A 23,699-nucleotide genomic window follows, 5' to 3' on the forward strand; every position below is an offset into this window, starting at 1 on the left:
TCAAGTATCACTTCATTAGAGACTATGTCTAAAAGGGCGCTGTCAAGCTTGAGTACATTTCCACAAATGAGCAAGTAGCAGACATTTTCACCAAAGCCTTACCACGCGGCAAGCATGTATACTTCAGAGACAAGATGGGAGTGGTGAGGAACACTTTCCTCAGTAAGAGGGAGTGTTAAAATTTGGGTACCAGAGGACAAGTGGTTCTCTAAGGCTTTGATCTTTGGCCTAGGGAAAAGTGTCCAAATTTATTTTTTACTTTTCTCCTAAAGTGACTATAAGTGGTAAAGTCAATTTAATTTAAAAATGACTTTATAAGTGGTAAAGTTACATTCTAATTTAAAAGTGACTTTATAAGTGGTAAAGTTACATTCTAATTTAAAGGTGACTTTATTAAAGTGAATGAAGAATTAGAAAGTGAAAAAGTGACTATGGAAATAAAATGCTAAGTGGGTCTTTATTTAAGTGGGTGAGTTAAAAAATAGAAAGTGAGAATTAAATGCACATTTATTCTCATCCCTAGATCTAAATGAATCTCAGCCATTAGATCTTAGGGTAACCCAAAAGGTCATTTAGAGAATAAAAGGAGAAGAGAAGAGGAAAAGATTATTCATTCTTTCATGAGCATTTGAGAGAAAGAGAAGAGAGAGCAAGGAGAAAATTTCTGAGCAGTGAGGAAGTGAAGGAGAGAAGCAAGAAGACATTTCAGCGAATCTGGGCAGCAACATTTATTGGCACGCATCCCAAGGAAAAATCGTACAACAAGAGAAAGGCACAGAAATCGAGGAAGAGGGACAGCAAGTTCTGGGCACATTTTTTGAGGCTAGCCGTACAACATTTAATGTTGTTTTATTGCTGTAAAATTTTCTGTTTTGGCTGTTTGTTGATTGGCACGATTTTCAAGGTAGAGTTCAAGAACGGAAATCGAGATAAGTTTTAATTTGTGGTTGCGGGAAATTTTACTGTGTATTTCAGTTTCTCTGTAAAAGCATTTTCAGAAATAAAGAAGAGCTCTCAAACTGGTTTTCCCCAAGAGTTGTAGGGGGTTTTTCCAGGGTCACATTGACAAAAAATAACTGTGTTATTTTCTGTGTGTGGCTGTCATAATTTTGTTGTGTTTTATTTCTGCAATTTCAGCAGTTGTAAAATCTCTAAATTTGTGTTTTCAAAAAAATATTATCATTTCCAGATTTTAGAATTTTTATCATGCTTGGATTTAAAACTAAATGCAAGGAGTGATAAGGAAAACTGATAACCGGAGTGGGGGTTGAAATTTCTTCATGACCCCCTTCTATTGTCAGTTGGTTCTGTCTCAATGAAAATTGGCTCCTAATTATTATAGCGAAGCTTAGGAGGTTTCTTAGTCTCCAAGATAATGAGCATTAGGGTTAGATGATGTCATTTTTAAACACATAAGTGGTGTTTACTCCTAGATTTGAGTGCATAGCTGGAGTGTTAAGATCTAGCTAGACTTGGTCATGTTGGTTTCATTATAGGTTCATCCAGGTCTTCACAGTGATTACAACTTGATAAAGAGTGAATTTCATTAGATTTTGAGAAATTGCTATTTTTAGTAGTTTAATTTTTTAGGAGCTAGATTTCCTGGGCCTGCATATCAGATATGTTTACATATTTTTTGGTTCCTATGGATCCATGATGTCGATGAGCCTATTTCAGATGACATGCAAGCAATTTCATAACAATGCTATTTTTAGCAGTTTTCTTTTCAAAAGCACATATTTAGGCTCCTTACAAAAAAATGAGTCTAATGAAATTGCTTTTAGTGACATGCAAGATGTTGCTAATTTTAGTGTCCATTTTTAGGAATGCTATGTTGAGCAATAGTCTCATAGTTTATACCTTATTTTTTAGTCATTCTTGCTTTTTATGATTTTTTGGAGTTAGATTGCTTTTTAGGCACATTTATATTTAACAGTTTCTATTTGTGCCAAATATAAGTTGTGATGTCATGATTCCAAGTGTGTAGTGGTAGAGTGGTTTCCAAGATTTTGGTGGGTTAAAGATGATATGTCAGGAGAAGTTGTGAGTAGGTGGAATGTCTTCTGATTGCGACATATGGCAGCGAGTTAGAGGGTTTCCATTGATATGAGGTTTTGAGATGGTCTTGTGCTAAAACACTAAGTTGATTTCCTTATATCCTCATTCACCGTACGACCTTTGTAAGTCCAAGTCCCTATGCCAATTGGCAAGTTGCTAGTTGGTTGATATCCATGCATGAAAAGTCAGCTTTAATTCACTTTCCTAATGTTTCCAAGAAAAAGGAATTAATAAATTTGATTATTCATCTGAACTTGCCTTCTTATCCTTGATTGGAAAACTTGCTAGGTTTGCCATGTTCACTTGGCCAAGTAAAGCTTAAGTTTGACCTTATCCAATTAGCATGAGAACAAAATCCGAAACCTAGTTTTACTTGTTGTACATGCCAGGTTCACCTTATTGTCCCAGTTGACAAATATTTTAATTTTGTCAAAGCTAGTATTTGCTTTTGCAAGAAGACTTACTAATCTCAAAACCAATTCGACCCTCTGCTGTTGCTAAGTTTATGAAGATGGAAACCTATTTTCACTAGTCAATCATGTTTCCGCAAAATTTAGTAGGCCTTGGAGAGTAATACCCTACAAGGATTTTACTAGACCAATAAACAACAATGGGGTAGTGGCTTGTTGTCCCAAAATCTAGCCGACCTAAGAAGGGGACACTCAACTAGCTAACACTAGACAAAGGGACAATAATGGGGTAGTAGCCCACTGTCACTATAGCCAAAATCCCTTTCTCTTTACAAACATTCATCGATGGAGGAGTCCCAATATAAGAGAGGTCACTTAAGATAGGTATGTTGATGAGCAAGGCAATCTAAATACAATCTGAATAGAAAAACACAATTTGGGTTCAAGGCTCAACTATGAGGCAATTCATTTTCTATAAAGAGATCTATAGTACAAGGCACAAGACTTAAGGTTTGATAGATTTGATGAGTGTTGAAGTAACCCAATATCAAGGCTATGCTAACACTAGACAAAGGGACAATAATGGGGTAGTAGCCCACTGTCACTATAGCCAAAATCCCTTTCTCTTTACAAACTTTCATCGATGGAGGAGTCCCAATATAAGAGAGGTCACTTAAGATAGGTATGTTGATGAGCAAGGCAATCTAAATACAATCTGAATAGAAAACACAATTTGGGTTCAAGGCTCAACTATGAGGCAATTCATTTTCTATAGAGAGATCTATAGTACAAGGCACAAGACCTAGGGTTTGATAGATTTGATGAGTGTTGGAGTAACCCAATATCAAGGCTATGGGAAAGAATTTCTTACAATGTTTATAGGCAAGACCAAGGCTCATGAAACCCTCAACAAGCCCCCAAGTTGAAGCAAGGCTAACCTAGGGTTCCCTCTTAGGGAAAACTTCTAGGGCAAAGAAATTTATGGATAAGGTTGATGTGGATGCCCACCAAACGGATAGATCTTGTGGAAAAACAATCCTCTTGATTTTTAGGTTCTCAAATCTTGCAAATTTGCCTTGCCTAGGGATTTGCACCAAGCCCTAGTTAGCAAGCTTGGCCTTAAAGGGGTTGAATTTAGAGAAAGAGATTTTATGGATAAAAATGAGGTATGATCACCAACTATATGGACCAGTCCCTTGTTCCTTGGGTAATTGGAGTCTATGATGTGATAGATTTGCCAAAAGGTTACTAAGGAGGCCAAAATCTTGATGCCCTAGCACCAAAACCTTGAACAATTACCTATGCAATGGAAATCAATTTTTCATGGGAGAGCTAATGAAAGATCACCACTGGGACATTCAATTCACATGTTATGTATGAGTAATGCATGCAATTGTTCATCTAGATAGCATTCAATTTATTTTCAACAATTAGGGCACTTTAGACATAGAAAAATAGATCTTCAACAATAATAGCACTTACAAGATAACATGCAAAAATATTCCATTATTGATTCCAAATAATGGCTCCAAAGCAAGATATTTTAGCTCCAACTTTCAAAGTGCATTAATAAATCTGAATTTATCCCAAGAATAGAAGGTTGAAAATAACTCAAGAAGCCAAAATCTAAGTGATGTGATGATGAGATATAACAATGCACTAATCCTTTACTTATATGAAGAATTCAAATCATTATTTTAGCCTAATTCCCCTAGAAATTATAAAATAATGTGCTAATAGAAGCTAGGCTAGAAGACGACCTAATAGCTAATGCTAAAAAATAATATTTCTCCCACACGTGTGAGTTGTAGTAGAGATAGTGTTGATGTCATGCATGCATAGGCCGTTGTAGGGAAAGCTTTGAGGTGTCAAGAGTGCCATGAAGTGTGTAGAAGTCCTCTAAAATCATCTTCTAGGGGTTGGCCTGTAGATCTTCGTCAATCTCCCTCTGTGGACCCCAGTTTTAACTTTGGGTCACAAAATAGTCTCATGGGTCTTCAAATGGCCAAAATCACTGTACCTACTCCAATATTGAGGACTCTCAAGGTGCTTCTTGCCCTCCCGTGTCTCAATGTTTGAGACCATCCTTATATGGGCCCTAGATTAGCTGCAATCCCATCTGATCAGTGCTTAAGCCAACTGGGGGCATGTTGGTTTAGGTGCATCATCCCATAAAAGTCAACAATGTGGGGAGAAGTGTTGGAACGCTGTGGTTGTTAAAGGTTCCCAAGGATGTAAGTGATGCTACGTAACTTTCTGGACTCCCATGGTTCTCAATGCTTCCCCTGTGGGTGTCAATATGTCCCTTAGGAGGACCTGAATCCCAATTAAGTTGCATAGACCTATAGATGGAACCACTTGTCAATTACACACGGTATCCAGTGCTGCATGTTTCACCATTAAGTACATTTAGTCATAATTCCATCTAGGTGACGAAGCTTGAAAGTAATGGGTAAGTTAACACTTCATACAAGGATTCCCTTCCAAAATTGCGTCTTTGGTCACGTAATGGTGATACCATCAATTGGACCAAATTAACTTCTAATTGTAGCCATTCATTTGTGAATGAGAGATTATAAAGGAATATTGATGGGCAAGATTGGGAATAGATAGGATCATAGAGATCATTCGAGTTGGGTAAGATTTTAGTAAGACACCAGGAGGGCTTCAAGAATAATGATTGGGAAGAGATTTTGTATAGTTATTCTTCATATGAAATACTTCCAACTTTTGAGTTTTAGAAGGGAGCTATTGCTATTAGTTTATTTTCTACAGAGACTACGAAGTTAATTTCTAGAGCAAGTGTGAGTTTTCTAGAGGACGTGTGAGTTCTCTAGGAGGTAGTGTGAATTTCCCGAAAGACAAATTGAGCTTCTAGGAAAGCAGATTGAGCTTCAGAAGGTTGCACGTGTTAACAATGGGAGTTTACCGAAGAGCCAATGCGAATTGCTAGACTGCTAGTGCGAGTTATTGGACGTAGTGCACATTGGGGGAAAGGGGTTGAAGGGTTATTTCCCCAGTCGATTTGATTAATAGCACTAAGGATCAATTATTTGGTCGAAGCTTTGCCAGTGAGAGGCAAGCAATCATTGTATTTTCTCAATAATAGATTTGCTAAAGATTAATAATAAACCTCTCACACTGAAATTTGGTGATGAGCCCCAGTATTGCAACAAGAATGCTGCAACTCTCGAGGCTATCGACAAACTTAAGAGGTGTCGGCACTATATGTGTAGCATGCAATGTGTCCTTTCATTGATACGATGCAATGAAGTGAATATCATAAAATAAAAGCCTCAACTAATTGTAGAAATGGAAATGCTACTCTATTTGCAAGAAATGGAAATAATGCTTGCTCAAATGTAAATGCTAATCCTAATTGCAGAAATGTAAACGCTATACTACTTGCAAAAATAAAAAAAATTAAGCTAGCAAAATGTAAATGTTGCATTGAAAGGAAACTTAGTATATGGAATGGAAATAACAATGCTTGAAATAGAAGCCATAACTTAAGAATAAAGAAAGCAAACTAATCTAACTTGCATGAAGGAAAGAGCATGCCACTGCATTCCAAATAATTTAGATTAATTGACAGAGTTCATTAGATGTGGCAATCAAGAAAATTATTATTGTGCCATCCAATTCATAAATTTCTCCACTAACCCAAATTGCATAGGTGAATTGCAATGGAGAAGAGGCAAGGCATAAGAGGTATTTGGTCTTACTCAATCATGGATTCATAGCCTAGAGGTCATGATTCAATTCTAAGAGACAAAAACCAAACTTTTGGAGCAAATATGGTCAAGTTTTCATCTGCTACAGGATTGCTACATGACTGCTACTCCTTGAGATAACTTGTCGAATGCCCAAGCAATTCAAATGCAAATGAGATGGGACAAATTTTGTTATAAAGTAGGATGTCCTAAGACTCCATACCAAGTAGAATTCTCAAAAATACCCTTGCTAACATGTGTTAAAAAATAGCAAAAACGTACTACTCTAAACACTGGAATTTCAAGGATTAGTGAGCCAGTTAACCTACCAAATGCCTAACCTAATCAAGTGCAAAAGCTATGGGGTGAGTTTTGTTATTGACTTGAATGTTGTTATGACTCAATACAAGTGCCATCAACTCAAATGAAGCTCATTAACACGTTCTAAAAAGTAGTAGAAAATTACTATATTTTGTTACAAGGGACTTTTCAAAGTTGTTCTAAGGATGCATCATGCTTGTGACTCTGTAAATAACCTGCAAAACAACTCACTTCAATCATTTAACCAATGTAACCTACAACAAAGAAACATGAATAGTAAATGCAGAAATAAGAGATGTAGGTGAAAGAGACATTCAAAGGAAATAAATTGATTGTACAAGAGGGATTTGGGGCTCTTGGGATGGCCAAGCCCAAGGATAACCAGAGTCCTATGAAAGAAACCAAGCTTTAGAAGCTGAAAATGGCACCAAACTTCATTATTTGAATCAATCCAAGTACATCCTTGTTAAAAATGAAAGTGGAGCTGCCAAATAAAAAGTTTTCTCCACAATAACACTAAAAAGTACATGCCCCTAGAGGCAAATTCGAATTGATACTTATACAAAGTGATGAGGAAGCATTCTCCTTGAAAGGAGGCAACTTTCCCCTCCAAAATCCCTCAAAAAGTGGATTTGGTTCCCAACACTAGGAATCTTCATTAAATGACAGGGAAGACATTCCTAGATTTTCCCAATAAGTGGAGCTCTACAATTTTTCAACAATTTCATGCTATCTTGCTAATTTATCATTCAATTTTGGTCCATCCTATAGTAGGTTGCAAGTCCCTATATTATGTCATTCAAAATTTACTCAATATTCTCTCAATATTCTACAAAAATAAATAATATTAAGCACATAATATGCAATTTTCTATAAACCTTCCTAAGAACATATTAAAGCTAAAAAACATTATTAAGTGTAGAAGGAGAGATTTAATATAGCCTTTATGTGCCTAAGAAAGGTTAGATGGGTATTAATTTGTGTCTAATTTAAAGGCCCATCATATCCCCCCACTGAAACTGTTGCTCATCCTCTGGGCAACCTATTCGTCTTCTTGCGATGTTGTTCTTCTTTTATGCCTCGGATGACTTTTATAATGTCCCATACTGAAGTGGATGTAGCTTTCGTTGCTGAATAAGAATTGTGTTTATCTCAATTTCCCATCATTCCTTTGATTCTCCCTCTTGGTTTTAGTATTTCAAAAGTGTAACACCCCTCCCTTGTGCGCTAAATTATTGTAAACCTAGGCTGAGTTAAAGCTAGGTGTTATATTCTCCCTTGTGTGTTAAATGATTGTAAACCTAAGCTGAGGAAAGCTAGGTGTGATACCCTCCTTTGTGGGTTAAATTATTCTAAACCTAAGCTGAGGAAAGCTAGGTGGTATGTAATATGAAAGGAAAATGTGTTATTAAATAAATTAATAAAATAAATCGCTTGCAGAGTGGAGCAACAAGAGAGAGGAGATGCTTGCCAAATCCCATGAGGAATGGGATAGAGATGAATATTTCATGATAAAGCTTCTAGATGTGCTTCTAGATAAGCTTGGATGGATTGGATATCCATAAGATGGATGAGAGATAAAGATCCATCGAACATAAAAGCTTTGCGGGGAGATAAAGGCGAGATTTTGTGTGGAAAAGCGTCGTGGGAGATAAAGACGATCTTTTCCGAAAAAGACCTAGGCAATTGGAAAAATCCATAAAAGTGGGACGCCGCTAATGGTAACTAAATTATGAAATATGGTATTAAATACGCAGTGCATTGATCAATTGAGGATAGTTGATCCTTGGAAAGATCTTCGGCTCTGGGGGAATCAGAGGTGATTCATGGCTAGGTGGTGGTGCTCCTCCCTCCAAGTGAGGTTTTAGTTGGTGTCAGATGTGTGGAATGGTTGTATGATGATTCTTACTCTCTGTTATAGTTCCAGTTTGTTTATGAGAAGAGTTCTTAAATTTTCTTCGCCATGAGAATGCTTGATGAATAGTATATGCTTATGTATTAATAGATTTAATGATGTTTCCCTCTAATCTCATGAGATTCACTTGCATGGTATGTGTTTTGTGTTAATGCTTACATGTTATGAGTAAAATATCAATTAGCTCAGATATAATGATGGTTGAATTTATCTCTATATGGAATCACAGATTTATTATGGCGATTGCATTCCAGTGTGAAGTTAATTGTAGAAGCATGTTCAGTAGGTAACAGTTCTAGGACCCATTCATGGTAGAAATTGGCATGCGACAATTATTCATAAATAGATTACCTGTGTTAATGTTTCCTTATGAAATGATTGCATCCATTGTGGCTTGATGTGCATATCAGTATTCCTTTGACCATGCTTAAGGAGTTGGAAAATGGTAATTATACCTGATAAATGATTTTGGTTCTAAGTCTGAAATCGTGAAGCCAGATCTTCATGTTATTTAATCCATATAATAAGGTACTATAAGTTGAGTTGTTTTCCTTGATTTATTCCACTTTTGTACTTGCATGGCATATGATATTTATTGATGCTTCTATCTGTATACTTGTAATTAATCTCATTTTATGCATATGGATGTGTGTAATATTTGATGAATCTAAAGGTAATCATCATTTTAAAGGATTGGAGTATGTATATAAAGTCTCTAGTTAACATGGAAGATAGTGGTGGTTGCATGCAGAACACATGGAATACTACCGTTAATGGAATAGTCCACGATGGTCAGAAGATCTATGGTATGTATACTCAATAAGGTTCGATCTTCATTCTTTCTGTTGCTTAAGAGTAATCTTTATGATGAAAATGATGGATTATTATCATGCATATGTTCTTATTGCATTATGATGTAACAATAGAACATACTAAGTGTATGAAAACGTAAGTGGTTGATTTGAATTATAAACTCTGACAACGGGATCTAAACACCTTCATCCGGGTACCGGTTAAGGATGGTGTAGGTATTCTTGCATGTGCATAATAGATAAGATAGTAATAGCTTTGATTATGCTTGAAGTAGGATGCATGCCCATACTATCAGAAATAGATGTAGGGAATTGTGCTATTAATGTTGTATTGAATATTGCATAAAGACATTACAGTAGTTGTAAGGGTTGCATGTCACAAGAGCATGTGATATTACACCCAGGGTATATGATTCTCTACCTTGATATTTCACCATGGTTATGATCTTGGGTTCACTGGACTCATGATGACTGTGAAATCTTAATTGTAATCAAGACAAAAACTTTAATTTTATGGGTCCTAGAGGCTATTTTCCTGGGTAGGCTAAGGAGGTTCGTTGCAGGAAGTATATGTTGATTCTCCTCCTCTCATGACTTCAATAAACTTTTATCAATGTGGAACAAGGAGTTTCTCTTTTCTGCTACAGGAGTGAGATTGTTTATGGAAACAGAGGTAGAATAAATGTTCTTTTTATGATGCTAAGGAGAAGGTAGAATTCAACATGCAACCCAAGACACTTTATCGTTAATGACACAAATTCACTGATCTTTCTTACTGAGATTTAAATATGTGGCAGCTATAAAGTATATTTTTGAGAATTGAGAGAGTTTTAAGGGTTTTCATGCCAAGTATTGGTGGGGAAAATTTGTACTTACCCTTTCCCTCATGATTCTTTCCTCCTCCTTAGGGTTTGAGGGCAATTTTGTCTACTACCAAGCTTCCTGTAATAATCTGTGACTTTCTTGTGGCACTTTTTGCAGATCCTGTAGGTTCCTATGTAGAGGCGTTAATTTTAGATAACAATGGTATGTTCTATACTTTAGCACAATTTACTTGAATGTTCCTTTAGCGACCCAGTGACAATTCCCAATTATAAGCAGTAGCAATCACATTAACTTAAACACATTGATAGAAGATGTAGATAGAACATAAAAACATGTGTAGAAGACAAGCCAAGACAAGAAGACACAAGATATGACGGATGCCAAGGACAAACCCCAACGTGGGGAAATCCTTTGATAAAATCTTCTTATTATTCTTCAATAGTTGAGTAGAGAGAGAGTACAAATATCAGATTTATATGCCCAAAACAGTCCTGACAAATCAGCAGTCAACAACAGAGAAATTCGGCCTTCCAAGAGGGTGAAAGTCAGCCCAAAACAGAGTGGTCAAACTAGTTAAAGGAGATAGAAAACCTTGCTGTAAATTCTGCAGTAAAATCTGAAGTCAACATTGAAGTCAAACCAGTGAAACTATCCCAATCACCTTGATTTTTGTGCAAATGAATGCAGCCTCCAAAAATCGAAATTATGCCCAAGAAAATGCTGTCAATGCCAGTCAAAGGCACCCTGGTCAACGCTGTCTTGTTTCTTGAAATTTTCGGCCAGCAAACATACCTAGAAATTTGACCTCCTTTCACACGTGTGAAGTAGAGAAGGTTGCCTCCAAGTTGTACGAACCAATCAAGAGAGGAGAGAGAGAGAGAGATATGTGATGAGATGAGATGATGTCCAAATGAGAGAGATGTCACTCCTATTTATACATTTTGTTGAGGGTGAGGAGACGCAGCCATTGGGCTTCATGAGCCTACATTTGATTGAGGCCGACCTTGACAATTTGTGCATGAGAGAGAATAAATTCAAAATTCCATTTCTGCTTGTCAGAATAAGATGTTTTTTATATCGAAATTGGACCTCTCGAAAAGAGGAATCCAATGCAATATCATCTTCATCATATGAGTTGTCCTAAGGTGGAATTTGGACTTAGTTGCCAATTTTAACATTGTTGTAGCAAAAGAAGTTTTTGATGGCTTGTTTCAAGGCCGAGGAAGGAAAATTTACAACATGCACCCTTGCCCTATTCAACACACCATATTATTAAGAAAATGCTGAGCCAATCCAACTATTTTCTCTTACTAGAATCCAAACTGTAAATTTGTAGAGAACTTTTTCTTGATGATTGAGGTGATTTTGGAATCCTTATGCCAAATGTTGGTGAGAAATAATTTTTACTTACATTTCCTTTGAATATTTCCTTGCTTTTCAATGCTCTAGTGGCTATTCTGGGCGAAATTTTCCTTCCTCTAGCACTCTGTTAGATTCCTAGAGCGCTGCTAGTACTCCTGTAGCACTTCTGGTACTCCTGTAGCAGCCAACCCGAATCCTGTAGCAGCTATTCTTTGCATGCCAAGAGGTAGTGGGTCAACCTTTTTATTCTTTTGTTTTTATTTTTGTTTATTTTTTCAAATGTTTTTTTATCATTGCATGCAAAATAAATTCAAAGTGCTTTGAGTTAACTAGGTTGGCCCTCACTTACCCCTTTGCACTCCTTGTCCTCCATCATGACTAGATGATGTTGATTTTGGGTAACATCGAATGTGCTCTAGCCTTGAAAATTGGTGGAGTGGCTAAGGCACATGAGATCTCCAAAACCCATAAATCGTTTGGAGAAATTCCACTCGAATTAGGAGTTATTAAAATAATTAATATTTTTAATGGGTTCCTAAGTCTAAACTTAGGAAAATAAAAATATTAACATGAATTAATAAAAGATGGGTGAGAAAGCTCTAAGTGACGAGGACCAAGCTAGTTGTAATCTTAGTCATTGATTAGGGAGTTAATCGGTCTCACATTGAGGTACTAGGGAGGGCATGTTGCATCTAAGAACCCCCTAAATTTGTTGCAAAGGAGGCCTTATTTAGTAGTTGGAGACCCATCGAGAACACGTTGTGGCACCCTAGCTAGATCATGGGACCCCCCACAGTAAGTAATGAGGTGAATTTGAGGGGCAATGCTCAGATCATGGACATCACAAGCATCTACACTATGAAATTTTCCGGTTACCCAAAGGGTGTAATTAACCCAGTTTATTATTTCTATTACTTATAAACATTACATTTCAATCTCCAGCTGAAAATAATAAATAAAGACATGAACACGATTCACCAAATTAAAATTTCAGTAAAAAATGTGAGAAAGCAATCACACAATTAACACAAGTATTTTTGGACAAATATTCCTGGAAAAACCCCAATGTGGAGAAAACCAGATCACGGGCCTGTTACCGCTCAGACTAGAAGGGGATCTAAAGGGGATCCCTAAAGCACAAATGTCACCTCAGCTAAGGTTCCCTACCCTTTACGAACTTTCACCGATGGGAGGAGACCTAGTATATTATGGAGTCACCAATGAAGGATAAATCAATAAGTGGATATGGAGTGACCTAAATAATCCTTTTCCAGAAGAGGTTGAAGAATAGAGCTTGCTTGCTTTCTAATCAAGGTATAATGTCTTTGAGGAGAAGGATGGGAGGATTTGAGGGTTAGGTTAAGGGAATATGACTTGTGAAAGAGTTTCCCAATCCCTAAAATCCTTGTTGAAAATGGTACATGAAGCATAAAAACTATGGCGGAAGCAAGAAAACTGATAGCTTGTAGGCTTGAATGTAAAAATACACAGGTATTTAAAATAATAATTTATTATATATATATATATAAGCAGTGTTGAAAATATCGGTATCAGGAAAATATCGGCGAGTGTCCAGAAAATATCTTATCGGCAATATCGGCAAATATTGGCAAGCATAAAAAATGCATAATATATTCATTTTTTATTATTATCAGATTTTTAAACATATAAAGCAATAACAACATGAAATAAACACATTGGCACATAAATATGAAGAAAGCATTGATATATATGATGTCAAATAGAAATGATACATCAAAGGCGATACCATATCCTGTTGATCCCTGATAATTGTCCATTCAAGGACTCAAATGTGGAGAACCAATACAAAATAACATCACATATATAAAAGTATCTCATCATCATGAGTTATATGTAGCATAACAAATAAAACTAGCAGGCTAGCAGCTATCTATCTGAAATCACTGCCCTCTCCCCCTTTTACGGGAAAACATGATGGGCTGTTTGCCAGCCCTGCCCCTAGTAGTAGAAGGTCCTGACCTTGCCTCTGCACCTAATGTCAAATAATGAGTGCTAGGTATGGGGCTATGCTCTCCTATATCTATAGCATATGGTGTTGATGCCGATGCTCCCGCAGTGTCCTCCTCCTCCTCCTCCTGCTCCTCCTCCTCCTCCTCCTCTTGCTGCCCCTATTCTAATGGATCATCTGCCACTGGCTCTAACCATGAAAGTGACTCCTCCAAGATGGGCTCCTTAGACTCCACCCTCCATTGAGACAATACATCAATATTGTCTAAGGAAATGGCATCTGGATCCATTGGTGATTCTATTTGCCTCACTCGAAGTCGGATGTTATAATGCACATACACCAAATCGTTGAGGCATGCAAACTCCAACTTGTAAGAGTGTCAAAAAAAGTAATGAGTCTTGACTCTTGACTCTTGACACTTGAAGGTCATAAATTAAAAATTAAAATTTACAATAAGTGTAATTGCTCAACTGAAGGTTGGAGCTCAAAGTTATACCTGTTGCGCTTTTTTGCGTGTATTTTCTCAAATACACTCCAATTGCGCTCACTCCCTGAAGAGCTACATGTTTGACTCAAGATTTGTATGGCCAATTTCTGCAAATTTGGTAGCCCTTGCACCATAACTTTGCCACCAAATATCTACAACAAAATAATGAAATAAAAAATTCAAAAACTTAAAACAGAATTAAACTTTCAAATAAAAGTTACATAATTGAATTTAAAAAAAATAGAACTATAAGTAAGGAAATTCTAAATTGAAAATTCTAATTTCTAATGAGTGATGACTTGTCACTTACGTGGCATGAAGAGGGTCCTTTCCCTAATAGCATCATCAAGGCCAAATAGGCCAACACAATCCCGATAAGACTGTATCTCGCGATTGATTTTGCTACGAAGCTCAGGATCAGGTACCATCCTCTGAATAAAGGAATGGAGCCCTTCCATTACCTTGCCATCAAACTCAAAGCCGCATTTGTATGAAAATGCGGGGTTGAGGAAGAGTGTTGCTGCATGAATGGGTCGATGAAGCATCCCTATCCACCGACTATCAATCACATCCCATAACATCATCTGCCTATCAAGGCCAACAGAACCCCTGTCTGCATAATAAGAATGAATGGCCTCCTTGGCCCTATCCATGCCCTCATACAAATAAGCCATTGCAGGCTTCTCCCCATCCACCAATCTGAGAACCTTTACTATACGTTCACTAAATGCACATGCTTATTCTACTCCACGCCAAAACGTCTCAGAGTACACCATTTTTGCAATGGCTTTCCCGTCCTGTCTCCTGTTGTATCTACAATTATGCCAATCATTAGACACAAACATTTGCTTCAACTCGAACTGACATCGAAGCAAAGACTGAAGAGTAATAAAGTTTGTGGCAAAACGTGTGATCGAAGGACGCCGCAACTCCTTGTTTTTAGTGAACCTCCTCGTGAGGCTAAGAACAAAAGCATGGTTATAAATAAACTTGGGGACGCTCCTAGCCATATCAACTGCTTGCTTGATGAAGGAGAGTTTCCCCATATCCTCTAGCAACAAATCGAGACAATGTGCTACACATGGAGTCCAGAAAACAATGTGGGATGCTTCTCCATAAGCATCTTGCCGGCAGACACATAATTAGCTGCATTGTCTGTTATGACTTGCACCACATTCTGCACACCAATCTCCCGAATGAACCCATCTAACAACTCACGTATCGTTGTTGCATCTTTGATATGTTCTGATGCATCCAACAATTTAATAAACATGGTACCTTTAGGACAATGTTCCAAGAAATTTAGAAGGGTCCTAGCTTTCCTATCTGTCCAACCATCAGACATCACTGTGCATCCAGTAACTTCCCATGTCTTTTTCAACTCCGCCAATCTAGAGTTGATGTCCTGCTTTTTTGCTTGAAGAATTGGCCCCCGCAACTCCTCATATGTGGCACTTTTGTACCCTGGGCCCACAACAGCAATAGCATCGCACATTGGCTGCCAAAATGGATTGGTTTTGGTGATGCTGAGAGGTAAGTCGCTCCAGAAAAGACACCTCCCCATGACTCTATATGCTTCTTGCTTCTCCTTTTTTTTAACAAGCGATTTTATGCCAGGTTGTGCTCCAGGTCCTGTTCGTGGAACAAAAAATGATGACCTCGCACTAGCAGTAGCAGGTGATGATGTGCCAGTGCCAGCTGTGGAGCCCCTCCCACTACCCTCAACATCAAAATCAGGAGAAGATATCCGAAAGATCTACCTGCACGTTCAACTTTGTTTCTTTCTGCCTCTTCCTTCTTTCTGTCTTTTTCATCAATTGCCTCAAGAGCTTTTTGTATAAGCTCCGGACTAGAAACTGTACAAATCCCAACATCATGTCCACTGAGTCTAGCAATATGGTATTTCAGTCGTGTAACCCCACGTGTCATCCTAGTCCCACACAATTTGCATGTAAGATATGCATGATTTGTCCCACCATCAGGGTTCCCATACTCCCAAAATGGGTCCAAGGCTTTTGGCATATTTTTATTTTGTAGTGGGCTAACTCAAACCTAGGGCACCAAAAAAAAAATTGGAATTAGTAACTTAATAAGTAATAACCACATCATTTTACAAAACAATTTTTTTGCTACATTATTTGCAATTTTGCAATGTGAATTAAAAATTGAAAATTCAATGAAAAACAATAAATAACAATAAGAGGGTGTATTTGAAAGTTTAAAAAAAAAATGTAGTTTGCTCTTGAATATCAGAGAAATCTTTAAGGGAAACACCAAGTAGATAATCATGGCTACATGAATAAACAACACTGTCAATAAGAGGAGGAATACGTTTCACTTCGAGGGCATTACGCAACATCCAATATTGAGCACATCATTTCATAAATACATACATAGAAATAGGCAAACAGTAAACCTACCTCACTGTTCACATTGCACAATAAGAAAATAATTTGTAAGGTGAAGAAATTTTATAGAGATGAACCCCTAATATATAATAAAATTAAGAAATAGCCTCTGCAGCTATGAACTCAAAAAAGTGGAGTTTGCTCTCCAAATATGGAGAAAACTTGAAAACTTAAAAACTTAAAACCCTTGCATTTGCTCATGGGCATGTAAATATTTTCAAATGGAAAAAAAAATCAAGCAAAATGATTGTTGGCAAATAGGCAAGCAAGAACAATCCCAAAACTAACAAAAAATTCATTAAAATAGGGGTTTATTTGAACATACCTGTTAATGGAAGAAATGAAATTGTCTCACTATTCTTGAAGCTTAGATCAATGAAATATTCGTTGTTGGTGGCAATAAAAACTATGGAACACTCAAACACTCCTTGGCAGCAAGCACATAGCTCTCCCCTTCCTTCTCTAGCAATCATAAATGAAAATGATTCATAAAAAACCAAAATCCGAATTTTATAACCCGCGTGGATATTTCTACTGTCTCCCAGTGATAATTTGCATTGTCGCGCAATATTTTGGAAATATCGCGATATTTTCGGGAGCCGAAAATATTGCGATATTTTCTCGGCGATGTTTCAGCTCGCCAAAAATATCGCGATATTTACGAATATTGCCGATATTTCGGCGATATTATCAACACTGTATATAAAATGTATAAGTGATGTTGAATGTTACAATGAGGGACCACATATATACCTAAGCAGGTGTCCTTTCATGAATGGGACATGCATTTTCACTTAACTAATGACTTCTTAACATAATCACTACTTGATTACTTAGTATTTGTATTATTTATATTTATTTATTTTGTTATGAGTTATATTCATAACATAGCCCCTTCCTTCAAAAGCTTTGTCCTCAAAGCTTGTTGATGAAAGTACTTGATCTCTTATCTGCCACGAATGTTTTTTTATTTTTTTTTGTTGTTCCTTCTTATATATATATTAGAACTTTATAAATAATAATTATGAATTATATCATATAATTAATAATTATAAAATTTTATATTATAAACTCTATAATATAATTATTAACTTTATAATCAACCAACCATGGCATTGTAAGTCCATATGGTGGTTTCGAAAATGGTGGTGCATACGGTGGCTTGAAAGATTGCAACGATTGACGCATTGGAGGGAAACGAAAAACAGAGTTAGGGAGACAGCGTTTAGGTGGAGGTGCAGTAGAAACGACAACAGTTGGGGACACAACGTCATGCAGTTTTATCATAACGGTTTGCTTGAATGATTGACCCGGCACAAGGAAAATAAAAGGCAATGCCACAAGGAACCCTGTTCAATTGTCAGCCTGACCAATGTTGGGTCAGTGTAAGTTCAACCCAGTGTTCGATTCTTCCATATTTGCCAAACAAATGTTCAAATTTATGTCGTATTTGACAGCGTGGACTGAGGACAGCAATGAACGGATGGACGGATAGTGGCAAGGGACAGGGAGTGTTGATGAGGACGATGTGGTTCGAATTTTGGATGGAGAGAAATGGTGTCGTGCGAGAGTTGACTTCGTTAATAATCTCCTCCTGTTGTGGCTGTTGTTTGACCATATGTGGCTTAACGGAATTGCAACAGACATGAAGGTTATTTAAGTCTGTCAAGTCTATGTCTAGTCGACAACCCAGCTCCTGCTTATATCTCCCATCGAGTTTGTTGAATGCTTGAAACGCCTCCTCGCTCTTGCTATACTGAACCAAAAATTGAAGTACTCCATGATTCTTATCGATGGGCTTCGGTCCTGTTACGACGATCACCTCAACTTTATCCAAAGTCTCAAATATTCGTTGAATTGAACGTGCTGTAACACGCAGCTTCACGTCTGAGACATGAACTTTCAGAACTCTTCCTTTGGGCTTGAACTGGCCAGATTGCTGGGAGGTATCAGTACTCAATAGGTGAAACAGTAAATTCTGCAGCTCCTTACTCTGGATTTGTGCCTCTGTAATTAACATTGTCATGATCCTTTCAGGCTGCAAAATGTTTTGGTTTTGATTGCTTTGAATGAAATTATCTACACCCTTGCGTTCCATTTCAACAAGAGCCTCGCACTTAGTGGGTAACCATATGTATCTTGTCACAGGACCATAACAATTTAAAAACCCCTCCTTGTAAAAATTTAACTTTTTCAGACCACTTTCACTGTCACAAGAGAACCCTTGCTTGTTCATTATCCAATTCAAAGCAGCATCTTTGTTGGGTTTTTCCGTGGACAGAATGTCACCTAACCTTTTATTCGATTCGATACCAAATTTATTCGTTTCCTTTTTATTCTTATTTTTACAACCTTTCTGTGATGCCTTCTCATGGGGAATACCAAGTTGAACTGCCTTTGTAGGCTTGTAATCCTTTTTCTCTCTTTTGATGCGCTCTCTCTTTTCTTCTACCTTTTCCTTTGGTCTCTTAGCACGAAGATTGACCACCTCTACACTATATTGAGCTGGCTTGAAACGCGGGTGATGATAGCTAGGATCGATCGTTTCAACTTTTTTGTCATCAATTGGATCTTTATGATATTGTTCATTTTTCTCACTTTCATCATAAGCCATCTTTACATGAACTTCATCATTAACTTCGATTTCCATATAATTTATATTCACAGATTCTTTGTCTCCCTCCAAATCAACAATTTTGATATCTTCCCCTTCACCATTAATGACGTCTCGGTCATTATCTTGATCGACATCATTTTCATCTGGATCATCATCCTGATTTATATCGTTCTCATCCACATCAAGATCAACTTCATTTTGATTTTCAACATTATAATCTTCTTGATCTATATCAGCTTCATCGAAATCATTATCTAGATCATTTTCCTTATTATCGATTTCCTTTCGACATTCTTTAACTTTTGCAAATGATTTTTCTAAATGCTAAAATACTTATTGAATTTTACTAAAATGTTAAACGCATTCAGGATGTGAACGTAATGGCACATTGTGCGACGAACAATGTTCAAAGACTCGCATGATTATATCGTGTGCCATGGCTCCGATACCACTGAAATATAAAAACTATGGCTGAAGCAAGAAAACTGATAGCTTGTAGGCTTGAATGTAAAAATACACACATGTATTTAAAATAATAATTTATTATATATATAAGATGTATACACACAGGTATTTAAAATAATAATTTATTATATATATAAGATGTATAAGTGATATTGAATGTTACAATGAGGAACCGCATATATACCTAAGCAGGTGTCCTTTCATGAATGGGCATGTCTTTTAGACATGCCTTTTCACTTAACTAATGACTTCTTAACATAATCACTACTTGATTACTTGGTATTTATATTATTTATATTTATTTATTTTGTTATGAATTATATTCATAACAGTACCCTGTATGGTTCTTGAAGAATTATCTTTCAAAGGAATGGGGCCATGCGGGACCAAGTGGACCCAACCTAGGTTAGGAAGAAAGAGTTTAGCAACCAATGATGTTCTTAACCTAGACAAGGAGGGGGAAAGGATCAAAGAAGTAATTTTCACTTGAAGGTGTTGAATTGATCTTATGAGGCACTAGCCTTGGGGATACTAGGACAAAGTTTGATCTCAAAGCTAGGGTTTAGCTTTTCTCACAACTCCATTGTCGGAATGGCTTCAAAATTAGATGAGAAGGGGCAGCCCTGGGCCACATGCTGGGGTACAAGGATAGATAATAAAAGGGAATCACACACTTGGGTTTATAATGTATATGAGGGAACAATCGTGGTACATGAGGTGCCCCGACCTTGATTTTTCGACCCTTCTTTATATACATTTTGCCTTTTTATGATTTTCTTTGATTAACTGCTCGGGCCTCAAGGGGTAAGAGCATGATGGATAAGATATAGCAATGAATACCTCCTTTTAAGGTAGGGTGGTTCATTGCTCACCAGGGATTGGGACAATCATGGGTTCCTATATGATGAAGGAAGCTCATAGAACCTGTAGTAACCAGGGTGATGGCCATGATGATGGGGTAGAGCGCATGTATTGGCTTTTGCCCACGTGCTAAATCTGTTTGTCCCGGCCATCTTTTGCATTTTGTGGTATATTTTCCTATTGAATGTGGCCAAATAGCTTTTTTCTTTCTTTTTAGGTGCATCAACCTCCAGGCATCATTCGAGGCCTGGCCCAAGGTGTGGGCAAGGGGAAGGGACGAGCTAACCCTATGTGGAATCATTGGAGAAATGTGGACCTAGGTGGGAGAAATGAATAATGCGTGGAAAGGGGGTAATATAAGTGGATAAGGGATTGGTACCACACAACCAAAACCAGGGTTTCTAGTGAAATACCATCCCTAAAGCCAAATGATTAGTAAAAGAGATCCCACGAGACTAGAATCCAAGGTTAAAATCCAAAAGTGGTCTAGGTGTCAAGAGCACAAACCTAACCCATTATTTCGGCTGAATCCCCCCATTAGTCCATACCCAGAAGTGTCCATGATAAGCAAACCATAATACTCAATTACCAAATGACAAGGCATAGCTTTAGGTTCGGGAGGCCCAACTTCAAACATACAATCATGACAGATGGGCAAGGGACCACATAGCTGGCTCAGGTGGCGGAGAAATGGCACAATGAGCTAGCTAGTGGCTACAAGGGGTTGCTGGCTACTAGCTTAGGACCATCTTGGAGAAAAAATTCTCCTAGGGATATCACCCACAAAATGGTGGGTAACAAGGCCTCTAAATTAGACATAAATTAAGGTCCATCTAACCTTTCTTAGGCACATAAAGGATATATTAAATCTATCCTACACTTAATAATGTTTTTTAGCTTTAATATGTTCTTAGGAAGTTTTAGAGATAATTGCATATTATGTGCCTAATATTATTTATTTTTGCAGAATATTAAGTAAATTCTGGATGAGATAATATAGGGACTTGCTCCCTACTACAGAATAGGCAAAGATTGGATAATAAATGAACAAAATATCATGAAATTATTGACAAATTTTGGAGCTCCACTGATTGAGAAAATCTAGGAATGTGTTCCCTGTCATTTAATGAAGATTCATAGTGTTGGGAACCAGATCCAATTTTTGAGGGATTTTGGAGGGGAAAGTTGTCTCCTTTCAAAGAGAATGCTTCCTCATCACTTTGTATAAGTACCAATTCGAATTTTTCTCTAGGGGCATGTATTTCTTAGTCTTCCGGTGGATAAAACTTGTTATTTATTTGGATGCTCCACTTTCATTTCTAGCAAGGATGTACTTGGATTGATTCAAATAATGAAGTTTGGTGTCATTTTAAGTTTCTAAAGCCTGGTTTCCTTCATAGGACTCTGAGTATCGTTAGGCTTGGCCATGCTAAGAGCTTCATTTCCCTCTTGTACAATATTTATATTTCCTTTGAATGTCTTTTTCACCTGCATCTCTTATTTTTGCATTTACTATTCATGCTTTTTTGTTGTAGGTTACATTGGTTAAATGATTGAGTTGAGTTGTTTTGCAAGTTATTTACATAGTCACAAGCATGATGCATCCTTAAAACAACTTTGAAAGTCATATTCATCATTGAACTACTTGGATCGATTTGCTAATTCACAAATCTAAAATTTCTGGAAGTCTCTTGTAGCAGAATAGTAGTAATTTTCTGCTATTTTTTAGAACGTGTTAATGAGCTTCGTTTGAGTTGATTCCACTTGTGTTGAGTCATAAACATTCAAGTTCATAACAAAATTTACCCCATAACATTTGCACTTGATTAGGTTAGGCATTTGGTAGGTTAACTAGCTCACTAATCCTTGAATTTCCGATTTTCAAAGTAGTAATATTCTGCTATTGTTTAGCACATGTTAGTAGGGGTATTTTTGAGTGATTCCACTTAGAATGTAGTCCTAGGAAATCCTACTTTATAAAAAAAATTGCCCCTATCTCATTTTCATTTGATATTCTTGGGCATTCGACAAGTTATCTTGAGGAGTAGGAACCTTGTAGCACGTGTCAACTTGACTAGATTTGCTCCAAAAGCTTGGTTTTTGTCTCTTAGGCTTGAATCATGAACCCTAGGCTCTGAATTCATGATTGAGTAAGACCAAAGACATCTTAAGCCTTGCCTCTTCTCCATTGCAATTCACCTCTGCAATTTGGGTTAGTGGATAGATTTATGAATTGGATAACACAATAATGATTTTCTTGATTGCCACATCTAATGAACTCTACCAATGGATCTAAACTCTTTGGAATGTAGTGATTGATTACATGCTCTTTCATTCATGCAAGTTAGATTAGTTTGCTTTCTTTATGCTTAAGCTATGGCTTTTATTTCAACATTGTTTTTTCCATTCCATATACTAGGTTTCCTTTCGATGCAACATTTACATTTGCTAGCTTAATGTTTAGCTTTTTGCGAGTAGTATAGGCTTGGCCCTTTACATTTATGCAATTAGGATTACCATTTACATTTGAGAAAGCATCATTTTAGAGTAGCATTTCCATTTCTACAATTAGTTGAGGCTTTGATTTTATGACATTCACTTCATTGCATCACATCAATGAAAGAAGGACACATTGCACGTTGCACATATAGTGTTGGCACCTTCTAAATTTGTATGAACCCCGGGTTGATAATTTAAGTCGATAGCATCGGGAGTTGCAACATTCATGTTGCAATACTGGGGCTCATCACTTTTTGGCGTCGTTGTCGGGAAGGTGTTAAAGCATGCATTGTTTTCTTCCCTAGTTGATTCATTTCTTTTACTTTTTGCAAAAAACAAAAAATTTAGGCATATTGCATTGCATTAGCATTTTTATTCAAAAACAATCCTCAAAACTAAACCCCCCATTTGATCACATCACCATCCAATTTTGCAGGTAGAAAAAGAAGAGGTGGCAGAGAAGGTGGAAGAAATGGATGGAGATGATTACAATGAAGAAGATCCTCTTGGATTTTCCATTCAAGATATTGATATCAGTGTTCATATGAGGAACATCCCTCCATCTTTCCTTCCCAACTTCCATAGCATGAGGTCGAAGGATCCGAAAAACATTATCTTTGAATTTGAAATCCTTTGTAGATCTTATTGTTACTTACTAAAAACTCAAAAATTGAGATTGTTTCCAGCAACATTGAAGGATAGAGCTCTTAAATGGTTCATGAGTTTAGGGACTAATTCAATAAGATCATGAGATGATATTTAAAGATATTTCTAGAAAAATATAAAGATCATGATCTTAAAGAAAAAATCTTTAGAATGACTCAAAAAAAATGAGAGCTTTAAGGATCTAATAGAGAGATTTATGTATAATGTTAAGAGGGAGAAATTATATCATTTAGGATTTGACACACTAAAAACTCTCTTACTTAGAATAATTAGAAATGAGTGGATTGATC

General features: G+C 36.9%; 1 long non-coding RNA gene across 2 annotated transcripts in view; it reads left to right on the forward strand.

Moving 5' to 3' along the window:
• The window catches only part of LOC149265393 (uncharacterized), a 134,991-nt gene extending 111,572 nt beyond the window's left edge, over positions 1–23,419 (forward strand). For both annotated transcript variants that reach the window (XR_016251160.1, XR_016251162.1), the window contains 2 exons: positions 9,169–9,223; positions 23,180–23,419. This is a non-coding gene — a long non-coding RNA (uncharacterized LOC149265393). The remainder of the gene's footprint in view (positions 1–9,168; positions 9,224–23,179) is intronic.
• The last annotated feature ends 280 nt before the right edge of the window (positions 23,420–23,699 follow it).

This window comes from Pinus tabuliformis, chromosome 6, assembly GCF_031772625.1.
Source record: "Pinus tabuliformis cultivar Carrire ecotype Pingquan chromosome 6, CPIR1, whole genome shotgun sequence".
Classification (NCBI taxonomy): domain Eukaryota; kingdom Viridiplantae; phylum Streptophyta; class Pinopsida; order Pinales; family Pinaceae; genus Pinus; species Pinus tabuliformis.